Source organism: Bos grunniens, chromosome 15 (genome assembly GCF_055505025.1).
Source record: "Bos grunniens cultivar Pamir isolate PY7600 chromosome 15, Bosgru_T2T1.0, whole genome shotgun sequence".
Classification (NCBI taxonomy): Eukaryota; Metazoa; Chordata; class Mammalia; order Artiodactyla; family Bovidae; genus Bos; species Bos grunniens.
Genome location: NC_141179.1, coordinates 52348353 through 52369180, shown reverse-complemented (window position 1 = coordinate 52369180; position 20828 = coordinate 52348353). Strand labels below are relative to the sequence as shown.

The 20828-nt window shown below is 45.0% G+C and overlaps 1 protein-coding gene across 12 annotated transcripts in view; it reads left to right on the top strand.

The window, feature by feature from the left end:
• CLPB (ClpB family mitochondrial disaggregase) overlaps positions 1-20828 on the top strand; it is a 141632-nt gene that overhangs the window by 78649 nt on the left and 42155 nt on the right. The window lies entirely within an intron of this gene.

The following is a 20828-nucleotide window of genomic DNA, read 5'->3' as shown; positions in this document are numbered from 1 at the left end:
GGGACCTGCCCCAGTGCAGCCAGTGTGCACCTTGGTCTGGGAATGAACACTGCGAGGGGCAGCACTGCTCACGGATATGGTGACAGCATCTAGGATGACTGGTGCTTTTGGAGCAAGAACTCACTGTTTACAGGAGCAGAGACTTAGAAAACGTCCCCAAGTAACATGCTACTCACTTTGTCCTTTGGAAAGCTCTCCAAAGAGAGACATTTGTAGCTAAGAATTAGAACGTTCACTATGGGGCTTCTCTCTGCCGTGCCTTAAAATCAATCAATACCCCCAGCTATTGTCCAGTGGTTTACATTCCCCACTTCCCATCAGCCCCTAAATGGACAAGAAACTCATTCTACAAAGAGTCCCTCTCCCCAGCCTTGCAGATCGAACACCTTTAAAATGAAGAAGCACGGGCCTTTTATGAAACACCCCACCCTTACCCCCCAGGCCAAGGCTGGCCATTTGAGCCGTTCCAGGGGCATGGTTCCTGCCTGTTGACTTGGAACAGATGCCCTTAGCCCCCATCTTTACACTTCACCCACCTGCCTTTTTACCCAGAATCCATTTACACCCCCTGCCCTAGCCTCCCAGCCTCAAGGGCCAAAACCATTAACCCACTGATTTCTCCCTTTCTGACCTGAACAAGTGGCCATCCCTCAGGGCCTGCAGGCTTGCCAACTTCTGACCTCCCTCCCCCCTTGACCTCTCTTGGTCTGCTTGTGTGTGTGACCAGCCAACCGAGAGGCAGGATCCTGTTCCCTTGTCCTAGGGGCTCTTGCCAGTAACATTTCCAAAGTTTCTGACCTCAGCTGACCTCCAGAAGGTTTCAGGGAGGGCAGCCCCTGATTTCCTGACCGTCCAGCTTTTTCAGCCTATATTTGCCACTGGCTTTGCTGCAGCACCTTAGAGACTTTCTCTGTGAGACCCAAAGCAGGCCTAGACATGGGGCCAGCCTGTGCTCATGGGATCCACACACAACTCTTGTCCTTAAAATTGCTCAGTCCACAAGGATTTAGGGCCCCCAGATCTTAGAGGGTTGGAGCTAGAGGGGGCAGCCGCACTCGCCCTCTGATCAGCAGTCCCCACATGAGAGCTGGGGGAGGTCCAGGCAGCAGCAGCAGTCTGGTAATGTGGGAGGTTCTCTGACCCCTTAAGAGGCAGCATGGAGTAATAAACAGGGCTTTAGAGTCAGGCCAGCCTGGGTTTGAATCCCAGCTCCCCCACCTACTAGCTCTGTTGGCTTAGACATGTTACCTTATCTCTCTAAGCCTCAGTTTTCTTGTCTGTAAAATAACAGCTGGGAGGGGCTTTCCTGGGGTCCAGTGGTTAAGAATCCACCTTGCAATGCAGAGGACATGGGTTTGATCCCTGGGTCAGGAAGATCCCATGTACTGTGGAGCAACTAAGCCCATGCACCACAGCTGCTTAACCAGCACTCTAGAGCCCCTGAACTGCAACTACTGAAGCCCACCTAGAGCCCATGCTCTATGAGAGAAGCCACTGTGGTGAGAAGCCCCCACACTGCAACAAAGAGTAGCCCCCGCCCACCACAGTTAGAGAAAGCCTGCATGCAGTAGTGAAGACCCACCACAGCCAAATGAGTAAATAACATCTGGGAAGCATCACAGGGATTAGTGGGCGTGAGGATTAGTGATGACGTCTTTAAAGGTCCCAAGTACAGATAGATTCTCCATGATTGTGTAAAGAAATCAAATGCTCACCCTGGCAGCTATAATCCCATTCCTTCCCCATGAAATCTGTACTCCTATCTAAGACTTCTTCATTCTGTTTCTGCCTACAGCTTCTCCACCCTGCCCAAAACACCATCACACTCCCTCTCTTCTCAGCTTAGATCCTCTAAGGAAGCCTCTCCAGGTGGTCTGGTCTGCTCTGACAGTGCTGCCTCTGAACACTTCACTGTCGCGATGGGTGCTTAGCACAGAAAGGCCACTTCATCTTCAGGAGGCCCCATAACATAGTGAGAAGAACACAAAATTGGGGATCAGACAGACTTGGGTTTAAATCTCAGCTCTTTAGTGTGACTCTGGGTAAGCCAGTTGTCACCTTTGACCTCAGGGCATCTAAGGTGGATCTGGCAAACTGTCCTGAGAGAGGCGCAGACTGGTGGAGGAGACAGATATGGAAACAGGCAGTGACGGCAGGCGCGTGCCCCAGCAGGGTTCTGGACAAAGGGCTCTGGGGAGACCAAGGAGGAAATACCTGCTTCTGCCTGGTGAGCAGGGAGGTAGGGTCAGTTACAGAAGGCTTCCCAGAGGATGGCTTGCTTCAGCCTTGTCGGGGAGGGCAGTGAGAGTTTGCCAGATGGATTTGTGTGCAAGAGTTCTGAGTCCGGTGCCAGCTTTATACCCCCAGCCTCCACAGAAAAGTGGATCCACTGGCTTCTGTGGTTTTCCTCTTGAAAAATGCTGCTTCTTCGTGGGTCGCTGTCTTATGAGCAGAAAGGCCTGTTTTCAGCACTTGACTGCCACATACAGGAAAAGGTTAGAGGAAGGAAGGAAAGGCAGGACTGCTGAAAAGACGAGTAATTTGAGAAGGTGGGGAGCCTCCTTCCTCAAGCCCCTGGAGCTGACTCATCCCTGTGGTTCCAAGGCCGTTAAGGTGCTTTCACAGCTTTTTCGTCCCAGGAATGTGATCCTACTTTCACAGATCCATTTTCCTAAAACATATCTCTTACCATGCAGCCTTTCTCATCCAGGGTTCCTCTGGAAAATTAAACTCTAATGCTCTCAGGCATCTGTTATACACAGGGTTATTAATTTCTCTCCTATCTGAAGTGGTACAAGTTATGTGCTATTCCTGGGAGAATTGAAAAAATCATTACTCAAATAATTTCCCAGTTGTGGTTCAGAGGAGAAGCCCCAGATGAGAAAGGCTGCAAGGAAGGAGCATAAACTGTGGAGTCAGGATCTGAATACAGCCCTGCCAGTTAATAGCCATCTGTCCTGGGGAAGCTGTGACCACTCTGAAGTCCTCTTTCCTCATCTGGAATAAGAGTGTGCCACCTACCCTTTAAGGTTTTGTCAGGATTGGGCATGTGTAGGTTCCGCAGAGTAGGCACTCTACATATAATGTGTTACTAACTTCAAAACACCCAGCACTTACATATTTTTTTTAAAGGGAATCCTACCCATCCTAATTTGTTAACCTGGTTTTAGAGTTGTTCTACTTGCCTGGAAAATCCCGTGGATGGAGAATCCTGGTAGGCTGCAGTCCATAGGGTCGCTAAGAGTCGTACTCGACTGAGCGACTTCACTTTCACTTTTCACTTTCATGCATTGGAGAAGGAAATGGCAGCCCACTCCAGTGTTCTTGCCTGGAGAATCCCAGGGACGGTGGAGCCTGGTGGGCTGCCATCTATGGGGTCGCACAGAGTCGGACACGACCGAAGCGACTTAGCAGCAGCAGCAGCAGCAGTCTGACCCTCACTTAACTTTTTTCCCACTGCTGCCCTAATGGCTCCAGTTACACCATTATAATGTCTGTTCCGTGTTTCCACCTCAGTGCCTTTACCCTTGCAGGTCTTTCTGCCTCTCCTTTCCCTTCAAGACTTTGTTTCTCAGCCTAGCAGAATGGTTTCTACCAGCCAGTACCCACCTCTCATGCTGCCTGCCTTCTAAGGTCTGCCCTGTTCCCTGGGATTTGGGCCCAGCCCCCCTCTACTGCACTGAGGTTGATTGAGGACGAAGACTGTGTGTTACTTTCCCTGCCTTCTTTGCCACAGTGCCCCGCCCATAGTTCAATACCTATTTGGATGCGCCAGAACCTCCAAAGCCACTGTAGATTGGATACCACTGGAGATGTGGTGTCTTTGATTCCTGGGCCACTTGCTTTAGTGTCTAGAGCTTCACGTATGAAGCTGTCTTAGTCACAGTGCCCCTCCCCTGCCTTTTCAGCCACCAGTGTGCATCACCTCAGAAATGCCGGGCTTTCTGACACCTAATGATACCTTCCCCAGTGCTTCCCTTAGCCTCTTTCCTACTTACTTTCTTGGCTCTTCCTCGTCCCTCTGTCCAAGTATAGGGCTCAGTTGTTAGTGTTAACCAGCCGTCCTTAAATTCCCACCATCACTGCCTAAGGCAAGGAACCTTTCCAGTGCTGGTATATTCCCTTTAACAGCCTGTTAGTTTGTTGTTGGGGCTAAAAACTTAAAGCTCTGTTTCTTGTTCCACTTCAGTGTCTGCCCATCTGGCTGCGCTGCCCGATGTGGAAGGGATTGGTTTTGCCTCAGGCTGTGCTCTCTGGAAATGTCATCCTCTGATTCTCGCCAGCAGTACAGGGAAGGGGAATGAGCCCTGGGTGAAGATCAGATGTTCTGGCTCTGCCACCAGCAAACCCTCTCTCCTTTAGGCAAGTCCTTTCTCCTCCATAGTAAAATAGAGAGATTAGGGTAGCTGATTACAAGGACCTCTTCCAGCTCCCTGGGTGAGTCTTCTCGTTCATTTTTCAAACACTTAACTGAGCATCTCTCCTGTCACACTCACCCTCAGCACCTGGGAAGTAAAGATGATCCAGACATGGTCTTTGCCCTTAAGGAGCTCATAGGTCGGTGAGGAAATCACACATTTTAGCCAAAAATTGCCATCTGGTGTATTAATGGAGGTGTATAGAAGGTGCTAGTGGAACACAAAAGACCATTTAAATCTCTGAAGAGAGCAGGGAGAGCATGCTATAGGAGATGGAGTTTACATGAAGTCTTAAAGGATGAGTGTGAGTTTACCAGGTAGAGAGAGAAAGGTGCAGAGGGACCAGCATGTTCAGAGGTATGGAGTAGGAAGCAGCATGCTGAATTCAGAAGAGCTGAATTTGTAGGGTGTGGATTGAAGAATGGAAAGCAAGAGCCAGTAATGAAGGCCTGTAACATAAGATATGCTAAGAAAATAGAACTTTTCCTCCAATGGGAAAGTTCAAAATAGACAAACCATCGCGTGTAAGAAGTCAATATGGCAGTTACCCTCAAGAGGGCAGATAGTGACTGGGGAAGGACACACAGGGACTTCAGAAGTGTTTAATGTTCTGCCTCTTTATCTAGATACTGGTTATACTTCCACCTTGGGAAAATTCTTTGACCTGTATCCTTATGCACTTTTTGTACTTTTGTGTATATACATTAGACTTGAAAGAAAGGTTAGAGAAAAATAGGGGAAGAAATTGATTAGGAGGAGCAGGGTTGAAGAAAGGAAAATTATTTCATTTGAAAGCTATATTAGGGACTTCCTTGGTGGTCCAGTGGCTAAGACCCCATGCTCCCAATGCAGGGGGCCCAGGTTTGATCCCTGGCCAGGGAACTTGAACCCACATGTTGCAACTAAGTGTTCATATGCCATAACTAAAGATGGACCATGCCGGGACCTGGCACAGCCAAATAAATAGAGTGTTTTTTTTTTTTAAGCTATTTTAATTGTCTAGGTGGAGCCTGAAGCAAGGCAGTTGCAGTGGGAGAGGAGGACTGATCCCAGAAAGATTTAGGAGTAGCATCAGTTGGATCAGATGGTGAGAGAAAAGGAGCGGTCAAGATTGGTCCAGATTCTGGACCAGATGGCCGGTAGATGGTATGTGCCTGTGCTGAGGTAATGAATACTAGAAGGAGGTATGGGTGGAATTGAGGTGCAGAGGAATGACTAGTTCTGCTTTGAACATTTTCCTCCTCCCTCCCTCACACTTTCAGATTCCACGGTCCAGTGTTCTAACTATTTCTTTGCTTCTTTCTTCCTTCTTTGTACTCAACTTGATGAAACACTAACCCTACTTAAACCCAATTTCTTTTTACTTCATTCTGTATCTGAAGAGCTGAATATTGCTTCAGGAAAAAAAAAAATCATAAACCATGCTAACTGGACTCACTTTACATTTATGTTCATGAATTTCAGACACTCAGTACTGCCAACCACCCCACTATACTTCTTGAGTAAAATCACAGTCTTGTTCTGGACCGAGACAACTTTCATATACCTTCTTTCTCCTCAGACGTCCAGCAGTCTCCTTCCCTGACTCCCAAACTAATGATCTCACCTCACACTTCATAAAGAAAATGAATTGCAGTCATAAGAGAACTACCTTACCATCCCACCATCACTTCACCAGCCTCCCTGCCTCTGTACTCCCGTGTGTTGCCATCCTACCTCTACAATGGAAGATGTTCCCAATTTCAGCTCTGCTTTCTGCTCAGGCTTCTATTTCCACTTGCTTTCTCAATTACTTCGTTCCTCCAATGATCCCATCTTTCCTGCATTGTCTGTTTTCTCCTCTCTGCTGGCTCATTCCCATCATCATGAAAACATGCCTTAATATCACCCATCTTAAACAACAAAGCAAACTAAAAATTTCCTTGACCCCCATATCTACCTCCATCTGCTGCCTCATTTCTCTGCATCCCTTCACAGTTAAAAGTCCTCAAAAAAAATTATTGCTAACCACTGAATTCACTTGCCTGGCTCCAGTTCTTTCCTCAGTCTCAGTGTCACCATGGCCAAAATATACTTCTGTTTTTTCCCCCAAAATTGATATTCCCCAAGTCTTCCCCATCTCAGTAAATGATACAATCATCTATCTAGTTTTCAGGCCACAAATTTTAGTCATGTTTGAGTTCTCTTTCTCATTTACAGTACCTGTCAAGTTGTTCAGTAAGTCTTGTCACCTGTGCCTCTAAAGTAATCTGGAACCATCCCCTTTCTGCCATTCCCATTGCTGTAACTCTAGTCCCAGTGCAGGACGATCCAGTTCTCCTGGATAATCACCACAGTTTCCTAACTAGTCTCACCATTTCCACTTTTGTCTCCCTGAATCCATTTTCCACATAACTGCCAGGAGAATCTTTTTAAAACGTAAACCCTGTCTTTCTGTTGTTTAAAATCTTCCGTTGGCATACCAGTGAAACCAGCATAAAATCCAAATTCCTTACCATAGCCTGCCAAATTCCTTACCATAGCCTGCAAGGCTCTACGTAGTCTAGACCCTTCCTGCCTTCTGTGACCTCATCTCTAGTCACTCCCTCACCCACGGTGTTCACTCCTCTCCAGTGACACAGGCCTTCTTTCATCCCTCAGCCACACTGAGCTCCTTCCCATCTCAGGGTCTCTGTACCAATCTCTCCCAGTGATGGGAACACTCTCCCCTTGGGAATTCAGGTCTCAACTCAAATTCCCTTCCTCAGAGACCTTCTTGGCCACCATAGTAAAGTAGCTCCTCCAGTTACTTTGCATCGTTATTACCTTATTTTATATTCTTTGTGGTACTTATCAGTCCCTGAAGTGATCATGTTTGTTTGTATGTTTATCATCGGCCTCTCCCCCCTACTAGGATGAAAGCCTTACCATCACAGAGACCTTGTCTCTTTATTTTACTGCCATATTCACAGTTCTTAAGGAAAACACCTCACAGCTGGCAGATGGTATGTGAGTTACAAATAGCTGTTGACCAGCTGGGGGACCTGTGGGACACACTTGTAGAGATGTGTAGTGGGCAGTTGGACAAATGAGTCTGAAGCTCAGGAGAGAAAGGACTATAAGTTAAATATGAAGATTTGAGAGTTGTCAGTCTCTTGAGGGTGGTGGACACTGAGTTGTCCGTGAAGAGTTGTAGAGCTAAAGAGGCCCAAGAACACAACTGAGAGAGCCTACATTTCAGGTGTGAGCACGTAAGAAGAGGAGTCAGTGCAAGAGATTCGAGGAAACGGGAGAAAGGAGAAGGAAAAGAGAGTTGGGGAGGGGTTGCAGTGATGCTCCAACTATCTGAAAAACCTGTCTTCTGCAAGTTTTATTTTTTTTAAACATTTTAGAAAAATTATATTTTAAAGGGCATACAAAATACAGGCCCAAATTTGTCATCAGGTTCAACAGGCGAAATTACTCTTAAGTTGGTATAAAAGTTTCTGGACACTTACTCGTACTTACTGTGCTTACCTCATCGATGACTGGTAACAAAGTTTACAGACCAGCACCAGTATGTGGACTGCACTTCAAGCATCATTGCTCTAACGGTACTCCTGGGCAAGAGGGGAAGACGGATGAGCTGAATATAGCCTCTGCCCTCAAGTTGCTTAAAGTCCAGAGGGGTAAGCAGTTTGGGATACACAGACACATTACGTGGTAGAGAGATCAAAGCAGTACCGTTAGGATGCAGGAACTGGAGACCGTGGTCTGCCCCAGCTCTGCCACCATCTCATCCCAGGAGGACCTCCAGCAGATCACAGCCTCTCTGTGGAATCACTTTTTTCATCTGTATGATGAAGAAATCATATCAGATTACTGGATGCTAAAGTTTTCTTCTGGTTATTTTGGATACGGACCTAAAAACCCTCCATGCCAGCAATTTTCTGTGGAGGGATAGAGAGTGACTTCTAATGGGTGCTAGGTTTCTTTGGGGGATGATAAAAGTATTCTAAAATTAGATTATGGTTATACAACTCTGTAAATATACTTTAAAAAAAACCCATTAAACTGTATACTTTAAATGGGTGAACTTTATGGTATGTAAAGCTATTTAAAAAAAAAAGGAAAGTAATAAAATCCTCTATGCTACTCAAAACCAGAAAAGATTGGCTTGGATGGTGCCTGGTTGTAGCCTTGGACTAGTTGGTCCCATAGCTAATGTGCTGTATAGGAGGGGACCCTCTGATATAAAAGTTTCTTTTTAAAGAATACTATTAAAAAGTTACCTGAAAAACTTTCTCTTACCCATACTGGTATTTTTATCGGTTTCCAGTTATTAATTTAACAAGTATAGCACACCCCATTCTTTTTTTTTTTTTTTGGCTGAGGCACACGGCTTGCGGGATCTTAGTTCCCCAACCACGGATTGAACCCACACCCTTGCAGTGAAAAAGCATGGAATCCTAACTAGCCACTGGACCACCAGGGAATTCCCAAATTATTCATTCTTAATGAAGCTTAGTCTGGCAGGGTATAGACATCTAGGCAAATAATCACAAAATTATTAGCTAATTACCACTGAGAGAAGTAGTATTAAGGAAAAGTAGAAGGTGGTAGGAGTGTAATGGAGGCCTAAGCTAGTCTGAAGCAGATGAGGGAGGTCTTCCCTGAGCAAATGGTATAAACATGGAAACCTGAAGTGTAGATGTCAACCGGTCACTTAACTTGAGGAAAGCCTGTGGAGAGTGACAGCCATTAGTCATCCAGAGAGACGCAGCCGTCCAGTCAGGGGCACAGTGGGGAACGGAGGGATTCTGTAGTGATGCCATTGCAGTTCACATAGTAGGTCAGGGCTAAAGAGGGTCCTTAGTGACCCCAAGGCCTGTCCTCTGCCTTTGGCCTGGGCAGTGCAGAATGATGAGCTGTCCCTAGGGAAGGGTGTTTCTGTATCCCAGATCTGTGGACGTAGAGGAGTCGCTGCTTTAGTTGAGTTAGAGATGAGAGTGCCTGGGCGCCAGAGCCCCAGCTCTCCAGAGCCACCTGCCACCAGGCACCCGCATTTCATCAAGGCTTTAATCGGCTCCAGGCAGTCCTCAGATGAGCCTGGCTGGTATCCGGCATGAGCTCATCACCAAGAGTGGCAGCTGGAGGCCAAGGCTCCCTTGGGTGAGGGAGAGGTCAGCGTTTGTTGGGCCAGGTCTGTTCTGTGTTCTCCACCTGCACTGGGCCTGGAAACATCTGAGTAGGATTCCAGTTTCCCATGGCAGGGTCGGCTGCCCTTTGTCAGCCCACTCGTGCCCATCCAGTGAGTGTGCTCTTGGGTAGAATGCAGAGAGAAAGGGCAGCACGGGTTTTAAGAAGGAGAACCTTAGTCCATAGAGGTCAGGACCTGCAAAATAGCAGCGGAGGTCCATCCCAGGGTAAGATGGGTCAGAACCAAAGTTCCCTTCCCTAAACGAGTTCACATCTAGCTTTCATATACTCTGCTGTGTTACACAGAGGCCTAGCAGCGTCCCACGGAGAACACAGCAGAAATGCTCTCTGTAGGCTGATCCCACAGTCTTCTGCCTGAACATCATTTTGGAAATGAAAAATTCTTTTAAGTGCAGCCAAAGAAAGGAGTCTGCCACTTCAGGAATCCTTCAGAAACTCCCTTAGTAATGAACCCTATGCAGCACTAATGTGACCTACACTAACTTGGCCTTGCAGTGGATGGAACCTTGAGTAAGTCCCTTCCTCCTCACTGGGCTTCGTTTTCCCCACCTATAAAGTTAGTTGGATTGCAGTCTCAAAGCTCCTTTTAATTTTCATATTTTGTAATTCTGAATGAATAATTGCCCTCTGATTTAATTGCAAATCTAAGTATTCACATTTATTCAGCAGCTATTAATTAATTTCCTGCAGCTGACCACCAGCATCCCTTAGAAGAGGTTCCTAGAAAGGTTACTCTGCTCTTAAAGCAGCCTGTATAATTTCTTTATCACTCTTAACACAGCAAATAGCTATTCAGTTATCTGATTAATAGATCTTGCCTTCATTACACAGGTTAGGGTCTGGATCTGCAGGACTTATATCCCTAGCACCTTGCACTATCCTTAGCACATGATAGATGCTCAGTGAATGTTTGCTGACTGAGTTTATTTATAAATGCGCACCAGGCGTTGCAGGAGTAGAAAGAAAGATACAGGCCCTTCCTTCAGACTGCACACTGTAGAGCGCTGGTTCAGTGAAAAGGCCCAAACACAAAGCACGCTGAGAACACCATGACAGTAGGTAATGAAACTCTAATAAACAAAGGCCAGGAAGCAAAAAAACCAGTGAATGTAATAAATGAGGTGAGGAGGGGAAGATCAGTGTTGGCATTGTAGAAGGCTTCGTGGAGGAGAGGGCCTGGAGGCAGATCCTGAAGGACAGGCAGAATAGATCAGCAGAGGGAGGAGGGAAGCTTTTCAGGTGTGGGAGGAGCAGAAATGAGCCTTGCATGTTTGAGACCTGGAGGAAACTGGCCACCTGTCAGATGGTGAGCAGGGGAAGGCCGGAGCATGGAGGACCTTGGGGTGAGCCTGAGGACTTGTGCTCAACTCTGAAGCCAGTAGAGAGTCCCTGAAGTGATTGTCTATTGTTGGCTTGTTTAGCGCTGCAGTGATTTTTACTTTAAAAAATGTGGGGGGAAAAAAATCAACATTTCAAGCAGTACCAGGGGATGTGTAGTGAAAAGGAAATCTCCATTCCACACCCCTGGTCCCCCTCAGAAGCAGCCACTGTAGCTTTCCTTAGGTAGCCTCCCTATTGCTGCTGCAAACAGATGATCACAAACTTAGCAGCTTAAAGCCACCCAAATTTAGTAACTTATGGTTCTGGGGATAAGTCTAAAATGGTCTCATTGGACAAAAATCAAAGTGTCATCAGAGTTGTGTTCCTTTTTGGAGACTCAGGGAGTATCTGTTTTATTGCCATTTGCTGCTTCTCAAGGCTGCCTTGTCTCAGACATTCCTTATCTTGGCCCCTTCCATCCCCAGACTAGCACAATCCCTCAAGTCTTTCCCACGTTCCACCACTCTGACACTGACTCTTCTGCCTTCTTCGTTTACTTGTAAGGACTCTTGTGATTATGTTGAGCCCACCTAGATAATCCAGGGTAATCTTTGCATCTCAAAGTCAGCTGATGAAAAACCTTAATTCCCTTTTGCTGAGTAACTAATACATTCTCAGGTTCCAGGGATTCAAACATGGACATCATTAGAGGTCATTATTCTGCCTGCTGCACTGTCAGAGATATTTTATAAATGTTTTATTTTTCTTCCTGTTTTTGAATAGTTAATTTGCACACAGTACAAAATTCAAAAGGGTGAGCACTCACTCCACAATTGACCAGCAACTGGCATTTCTGTGATCAACAAGAATTCCTTCTCTCTCACTTATTTATTTATTGTTATGTGTGCTTATGGATACTATTGCTTTAGGGTTCTATAATGTATTACTGCCCTTAGTGGTTATATTGGTGCTAAAATTATCTCAGATTTGGCCAGAGTGCCATACCTGCATCTTTTTTTTTTTTTTTAATTTCCGTATTTTCTTGCATAACTAGATGTTTCAATCTTACCTTATATCCACCTTGCCATTGCCCTGGAATCAGCCATTTCTCTGAGAGTCCTAAGACTTTTTTAGTGGGCAATTGTATTGGAGACCAAAACATGAGTACTAGGTGTACTTATTACACACACGCATATGCATATACACACTATTATGTATATGCATATTATATGCATATGCACGTACCTATTTTAGAAGTCCTGAGAATACCAATACCTCCCATTCCAGTCCATCATTACAGGGTTCTTCCTTGTCCTCACACATTTCACATTTCTGTGTCCCTTCTTCTGTAGTGAGAATTCTGACTCCAAATAGCCCTGATACACAACTCATTTGTTTAATCCTATAATATATCCAAAAAGTCTTCAGACCTTCTTCAGCCAAACCACTATAGAAAACGAACTACTAAAAGAGTTCAGGTCAGGATATGTTTATAGTTGGCCCAGCTACTCCATCCAAGGCTGAGGGTATATAGTCAAATACTAGTTCCTTGGTTATTTAGGTGGGTGTTTTTCCTTTCAGGGTGTTTATGTTGTTAATTTGAAATGCAGTTGGGTTAATTTTTTCAACACGCTTTCAGTTTTAGGGTTTTTCTCCTCTACCTTTCCTTGTTTTAGTTTTGTTGTTTGAATATATAGACCATTAATCTTTTTCTAAAAACTGTACAAAAAGGTATAGTCAGAGAAGTGAAACTCCCTCCTGTGTGTTGCTTTCAACCTTTTCCTGCTCTCCTCAGTAAGCCCTGACCCCTTGTGTAATAGATAACCAATTTTGATTGTTTTCTAGTTTGTCCTTCCTGTATTTCGTTGTCTAAGCCAATATATATATGTTTTCTTATTTCTCCTTTTTCCTACATAAAAGATAATGTATTATACATGCTCTTTGCAGTTGCTTGTTTTCACTTAACCATATTTTCTAGAAGTCACTCGGTAATCATTTCACAGAGATCGTCCTTATTTTTTGTAGTCACATAGTAATCCATTGTGTGTATGAACTATATATGCTGTGCTTTGGTAGTTAAAAATAATGCTATGTGAATAGCATCTTACACGTACATTTTGGAATAATGGGAGGTGCATCTCTACAGCAGAGTTCTACAAGCGCTATTGCTAGGTCAAAGGGTAAATGTATGCCCTTGGTTAGGTATTGCAAATTTCTCCTCCATAAAAGTTGTGCCTTTTGCATTTCTACTTATATTGTGTGAAAGTGGCTGTGTTCTCACAGCCTTGCCAACATTGTATATTGCCAACCTTTTGAACTTTTACCAATCTAATAGGTGAAATAGAGTACTTTGGTATAGTTTTAGTTTGATTCTCTTACTGTGAGTGAAATGGGCACCATTTCAAATGTTTAAGAATCATTTTTCTCCTTTTTTCAATTGTCTGCCAAAATGTCTTTTGCCTATTTTTTTCTGGGACTTTTGGTTTTTGTTTTTCTCTTGATTTTTAAAAGTTCTTTGCAAGTTAAGGATATTAGCTATTTTTCTGATATATGTTACAAATATTTTCTTCAGTTTTGTATTGATACAGTTTTAATGCTTCTCATATAATCCTAAATGTACAGCCAGGATTGAGAACCACTGGGATAGTTTGTAAAGATTGGAACAATTTTTTTTCTAAAAGAGAATGGATGCAGACAGAAAGGGACAAGGGCTGAGTACTCAACCTTGAGTGTCACCCATGACGGGACAGAAGAGTGACTAGGAACCTGCAAAGTAGACAAAGGTTTATCATAACTGTTACAGTTATTCAATCAGAAAATATTTATTAAACTCCTACTGGATGCCAAGTGCTGTTCTGGTCATGGGCTATCATAACAAATCCTCATTTTTAATTTGTGCTTCTCTCATCACTTTCTAAAAAAAGTTGTAAGTTTCCTTTACCTATGTTCATCCATCTGGTTTGCCATAAAGCCTAGACTCTGAGACAGATTTGGTAAAGTCCTTAGAATTGATTAGGGAAAAGCCCCTTTGAGAAAAAATGGAATCATTAGCACCAGCAAGAAGCTCTGGGTTGAAATGGTTTTCTTGGTATAGATTTCAAGTCTATTCCCTGTCTTCTCCTTTTCCTAATCTCCCCACTACCCTTCCACTTTTATTTTTGGTGATTGTTGCCTGGTGACTGTGGTTGGGCATAATATTAACTGGAAGACTCCTTTTGGCAGTGGCTTCTGATTTTTTTTTTTTCAAGCAACAATTTTATGAGGGAGATAAGTAATTCTTATCAAACTTGATGCCGGGGTGGTGGTGGTGGTGGTGGTGAAAAGCAGACATCAGTGATGAACACACAGTTCCTGTGCCCAGAACTGCAACCTGTGATGTTTAATGTCATAGTTAAAGGTACTTGCCTCTGTACTCCTGATTCTCTTCCTGCTGGGAAGTGCAGTTAGCAGACTGTTTCATCAGTTTCTGTTTCTGTGGTTGTTCTCAAAGCCAACTGTAAATAAGGCCTCCTGTTTTCCTTAAGGTTAGAGTAAAGGTCTGTATATTTGAGTGTATTTCATGCCAGTGAGCCTGGCTCAACCACTGCTCTGATGTACTAATGCTTCTCATTCAAGCAGAGGCTTTACTTAGCTTTGGCAATAGACCTGTGAGTGGAAGCATAAGCCATCTCTTGATAACCCCTCTTCCCTGCTATGGACATTAGGCTGGGATTGGTCAACAGAAGCTTAAACATCTGGTCAGTTCAGTCCTTTGGGGTGGTTGGTGTTTTATAGACAACCCATCAAGATTGATTGGCCTCATAACTGAATTAGCCAGATGTGTGGGCATTGTGTGCCCTTTCCTCAGCCTCCCTTCAATGCTGTTAGATGGAAGCAGACATGCGATTAGCATGTTTGAGGATGGTGTGTTTTTAGCGCATGAACAAAAGCTGCTGCCTTCTGCAGAGACTGTGGCTGTGCCCCAGACGTCAGCAGTATAATTATGACTGCTAAATTCAGCCCAGACCCCAGGCTCGGCTGCCTTGGTCTCAGCTGTCTTTGCAGAAGGGGGAGGAGGGGTGCTGAAGCCTGGGGACCCGAGCTCTTATTATAGTCCACTTTGAACTCGGCTTTATCCAGAGTCTTTCCCTCCCTACTGACAATTGCTCCCAGCTGCTTTCTGGTCACAGAACCTCCTGCCACCTCTGAGGATAGTCTGTGCTGGATTATGGGGAGAGTGGGAAATGAGGCTGACCTCCTGAAAGCCCACAACTTCCAGGAGACTCACCCCAAATGAAAATGAGCTAAGGATCCCCCTACTTCCAACACTTACATCACGTGCTATTCATCTCTTGTTGTTCCAATTGCTCAGTCGTGTCCAGCTTTTTGTGACCCCATGGACTACAGCATGCCAGGCTTCCTTGTCCTTCACTGTCTCCCAGAGCTTGCTGAAACTCATGTCCATTGAGTTGGTGATACCATCCAACCATCTCGTCCTCTGTTCCCTTCCCCTCCTGCCTTCAAGCTTTCCCAGCATCTGGGTCTTTTCTAATGAGTTGGCTCTTCGCATCAGGTGGCCAGAGTTTGGCGCTTCAGCATCAGTCCTTCCAATGGCTTTTTAGGATTGATTTCCTTTAGGATTGACTGGTTTGATCTTCTTGCAGTCCAAGGTCCTCTCAAGAGTCTTCTCCAACACCACAGTGAAAGCATCAATTCTTCAGCGCTCAGCCTTCTTTATCCCTCATCTAGAAAACGCTTGCCTTAGGGTTGCCTTGAGCAGAAATTCTTGGCAGGAGTTTTTGCTTTTTGCCCTTTTGCTCACCTAACTCCATATGTGAAATACATTTGAGTGTTCATCTCCATGTTTTTGTACCACCTGTTTTCTAACCAGACCAGCCTACACATTTGCCATAGAACAAATCAGGCATTTTTGTGTCTCCACTAGTTTGTGATGCTTCATATTCTGTAGACCTCTCATACTCAATGAACCAAACCCAGCCCTGTCCCCCAGACTTTATTCCATATTTCCTAGTTGGTGAATGGCATCATCAATACCTGTCACCCAAACAAGAAAGGAATTTTAAAGTGTCTGATGACTTTGCCCTCACTTTTTACCACACTCATCTTTCTTAGAGTTTTCTCTCAAGTGCATCTTCTCCCCTCTGTCCCCATACTCTGGTTCAGACTTTGTCTCTCTCACCTAGACTGTTGGAAAAGACTTCTTGGTCTCCCTACCTCTAGGCTCCTTTCCAAACCAACCTTTACTCTGCAAAACCCCACTACTGCACTGTTTGGAAACCTGCAGTAATTTCTTATGCTTGTGAGATAACGCTCAGATGTCTAATTTAGCATGCACATCTCTCTGTGGTCCACTGGGAATCTTCTTCCACCCTATCTCCAAGAGCAGCTGGGGATGATTGCTTCAGGATTGGGACCAGCACTTGATAGGCTAACCAGGGCCCTGTCTGCAGCCAGGTGGGCCTGGGCACACAGGAGCTGTCTCTGCCATAGGCCCAGTCAGCTCCTCATTCCCTGAAGGGAGTCTTTCCTGCCTCCAGACCTTTGCTTGCTTACTTTTCTGTCACTGGAATGCCCTTTCCCCACTTCTCCACCTATCAAACCCCCACTGAGCCTTCAAGAACCGACTCATTTATGTCTCTTCTTGTCACTTTTCCTGGTTTGCTCACGTAAAGTGAATCGCTTCTCATGCTGTTACCCCACAGCAGTTTTAGGAAGCCTTTTTTTCTTTTCTGGCCATACTGTGCAGCATGTGAGATCATAGTTCTCCCACCAGTGATGGAACCCATGCCCCCTGCAGTGGAAGTGTGGAACCCAAACCACTGGACCACGAGGAAATTCCCTCGGAAGCTATTTTATTGTTTTAGAGATTACAACTGAAGTTTCAAAAAACAGAGCTTAGCATGCGTCTCCTCTTATTCTCTCTTCCCTCTGTTCTTCTGATTCTGCTGCCAGTAGAGCCCTAACTAGGTCTCTAACCTATGGAAGGCCACTCAGTCTCCCTTCTGTCTACTAAAGAGAAAGGGGGGCTGCCCCCCTGCTCAACACCTCCATCTCTGCACATATACCATTAGTGAGACACTTTATAGGAAGGGGTACTTAATAATGATAATTGTAGTAAAAATAACAATAGCTGTCATTTATTGAGTTCTTACTTTGTACCAAGCTCTGAACTAAGGCTTTATCTCTTTCAATACTTAAAATATCTTTGCAAGTTTAACACTCTTATTACCTATGTTTTCCATATGCATGCACAGAGGCATTAGGCTGTTAAGTAACTTGTTGTTTATTCCATATTCCATATTCCACCACTAGTAGGTGGCAGGGCCACTGTGGAATCTGTGATTTTGATCTCAAGAGCAGAACTCCATTTCTGTTCCTCGACCTTATACAGGATTCAGCATGAAATAGGTGCTCTGGAATGTTGGTTGGTTGATCACATGAGTGAATGAATCAGTGTTCTTCCCATTGAGCTTGTCTTCAGGCTTCAGAGAGACTGGCTGAGCATCTGTAGCTTATGCCAAGAAGTATGGATTTTGTCTCATCTCCTAATGCCCAGCTGTACACAGACATGTTCCCTCCCACTCAGTAACAAACTGCCTGGAACTCTTTCCCAGCTCATATTTACAAGAGAATGTGATAAATTCCGTATTGATCCCTCCTGTTCCACTGTAAATTTTGCAAAAGATGATTAAATAGAGCAATAGAGTCTGCAGGCATTGTGGCTCAATATGTTGTGGAGTGGCGTATCGACCTCCTCCATCCAAAGGCAGCCAGCGCCTAGCCCTGCTGCCCCAGACCAGTAATTAAAATCCTGGGAGACTGGGATTTAAAATCCAATCATATCCCTGAATCAAGCCTTCTAGCCTCCCCATGTGACGAGTGCAATAAGGTAACGGCAGGAGCATGTTTATGTCTGTGCTGAAGCAGTCCCCATAGGGTGGGTAAGAAATGGAGAGTTGGGTAGGCCTCTGACTAAATCACTTCACCCTGACACCACAGCCACTTGTAAGACAATCTGTAGGCACATAAACAGTCCCAGCCAAAAACCAAATTTTGGGCTTCCCAGGTGGCGCTAGTGCTGAAGAACCTGCCTGCTAGTGCAGGAGACATAAGAGACATGGGTTCCATCCCTGTGTCGGAAAGATCCCCTGGAGGAGGGCATGCCAACCCACTCCACTCCAGCATTCTTGCCTGGAGAATCCCATGGACAGAGGGGCCTGGCAGGCTACAGTCCATGGGGTCACACAGAGTCAGACATGTGAAGCGACTTATTTGGGGCTCTTGAGAGCAAGACATCGGGCACAAAAATTCACAGACTGTGCTTCAGTGTATACTTCTGTTTCCACAGCCAATAGTAGGTTTACAGAAGTGATTTGACCTTGATAAAACCATGGCCTTTGGTAACCAAACGTGTTTGAATTTCCACAGAAACTCTTTGATTTAACCTAAGCCAAAGCCAGCCTCCTCTATGCTGAGGCCTGTAATCAGAACACAAGTTACTGTTGGAATAAACTTGTCCATCTGCTCTCAACAGAACCAGGAACTCCCTGAGGGCAAGGACAGGGTCATCTTATTCACTTTTGTGTCCCCAGCACCTGGCACTGGGCCAGACACATAGAGCGCTCTCCAGAAGTATCTCTGAATGAATGCAGAAACACAAATTAACAATCTTGATAAAACCTCTGTAAACGGATGTGTAAATAGTAGACCTGCCACACAGTCATCCATTCAGTGCTTGAACACTTCCAGTGCAGGGGGAATCGCATTTGTTCCTGAGGTTGCTCACATTCTATCTTTGGATTTTCTGATGCTTAGCAGTTTCAAATATTGAGCCAAAATTTGCTTGCAAGGGTCTTAAAGTTTTACTGTTGGGTCCATCTAGTCCCTGTTGCACATGATGGCCCTTCAAATACCTGAAAATGCAGGCATGTTTTCCTGAGCTATCTTGCCTCTAGCCTAAACCTCCAGTTCCTTAAACCACGTTTTTCCACGTGGCTTCTAAACCATTTCCTATCTCAGTCACTCTTCCAGAACAATCTCTACTTTGTCATTCCAAATCCATGACTTCCCATTTATTGCCATTCATTTTCATCTCGTTTGTTTAGCTCTTAATGTCCGTCTTCTACATGTATTTGGACCTCTTCCCACGCAAATCTGAAGTCTAGATAGATTTGGTGACTAGGCCATCCCCATATCAGGGGTGAACATACTGAACCAGGACCAAGCCTTTTTGCTGCCATTGGAAACTTTCTTCTGTGACCTCTGATCTGTCCGTCGCTCCGCCCTGCCCTGTGGGTCTGGTTAGTCCACTGTCACTCACGAACCCTCCACACGGAATGGCAGTCGGCCCACATTTCTCCATTGTGTGCTCAGGATTGTCCCGAGACACCCCAGGATACGTCTCCCTTGTAATGGGGGAGGGGATTCATCATCCTTTTCTCCTTGTCCCCCTGACACCATACTATATTGTCATTGTTTCTGTCCCTATCTGTCTCCTACCAATCTGGGTTCTCCCTCTGGACAAGAACCAGTCAGATTCCGCTGTGTGTGGCCATTCCTGCCTCAAAGTCAGTAATCAGTGATTAATGAGGGCTGGGTCCAGCCAGGAGGCAAAAGCTCTCTGTTCCATGAACTTCAGAAATCCACCTCCCTGAAGACAAGGGATCCACCAGAGTGTGTGTCAGAGGGTTCAGACTTCCAAATGACCTGGGGACCAACTTATGTGGATCATCATTCACCCTGGAGAGGGGCGTTCTGACTCGGAAGAAAAGGAGTTCCATTTTGTACCCTTTCAACAAAACTGTCTACCCCAAACCTGCCTCTGGAAACACCCCCCAAACTTGGCTTTGGAGCATCTAAGCATGTTGGTAGGGAAGAGGAAAGATGATTTGTCCCTCTTTTTGAGTCATCGGACCTTTGGAAAGTAGCACAATGTGGTGGAAAAACCAGATGGCTTCTTTTAAAAAAAGAAATCAACATTTTATTATGTAAAATTTCAAACATATATTTCTCTCAAAAAGAGAATAGTATAATAAGTCCCAGATTTACTGTTTATCTGCTGAATGACCATGGGCAAATTATTTTAGCTCTCTAAGCCTCTATTTTCTTAGGAGTCTTTGTATGGTGAATAACTGCATATAAAGGCCTTAACACCCAACACATGTTAGCTTGTCTTTCACCTTGCTCTTCTACCACACTCAGTTAAATCATTTGTAAAATGGAAAAAATAATACCTCTCCTACTTTCTTCATCAAATTCTTGTGTGTTAGACGCTCAGTTGTGTCCGACTCTTTGCAACCGCATGGACTATAGCCCTGCTAGGCTCCTCTCTCCATGGGATTTTTCAGGCAAGAACACTGGAGTGGGTTGCCATTTCCTTTTCCAGGGGATATTCCCAACCCAGGGATCAAACCTGAGTTTCCTGCATTGCAGGCAGATTCTTTACCATCTGAGCCACCAGGAAAGCCATATCAAATTCTTGTTAAGAATTAAATAGGAGGAAGTAGTCAGCACTGTGTATGGCATATAGTCAGTACTTAGTAAAAGTTCTTGGTTACCTGGGAGGCATATCTTCAGGTGCGCATGTACGTATGTATACAGATTCTGTTGGAAATGGTTAGTGTGGTCTAAGGGAAAAGTTTAGGAACCACAGCTCTATTCCCAGTACTGCTGTGCTTCCTGCAGCATCCTGGACAGGGCTCCTCTCTTTTACCTTCAACCTCTGGGAACACACGGAGAATCAGTGCATCTCTGACCTGAGGAGCTACACACAGATTACCTGGGAAGACTAGACAGGTGGACTCCTAGAAATGGGAGGAGTGGGAAGATAATAGGAGCCCATGGATGATAAGCACTGAGAGTTGGAGGGGTGGAGAGGCTCCCCGGAGAAGGGGCCCTGAAGAAGGGGTAGGG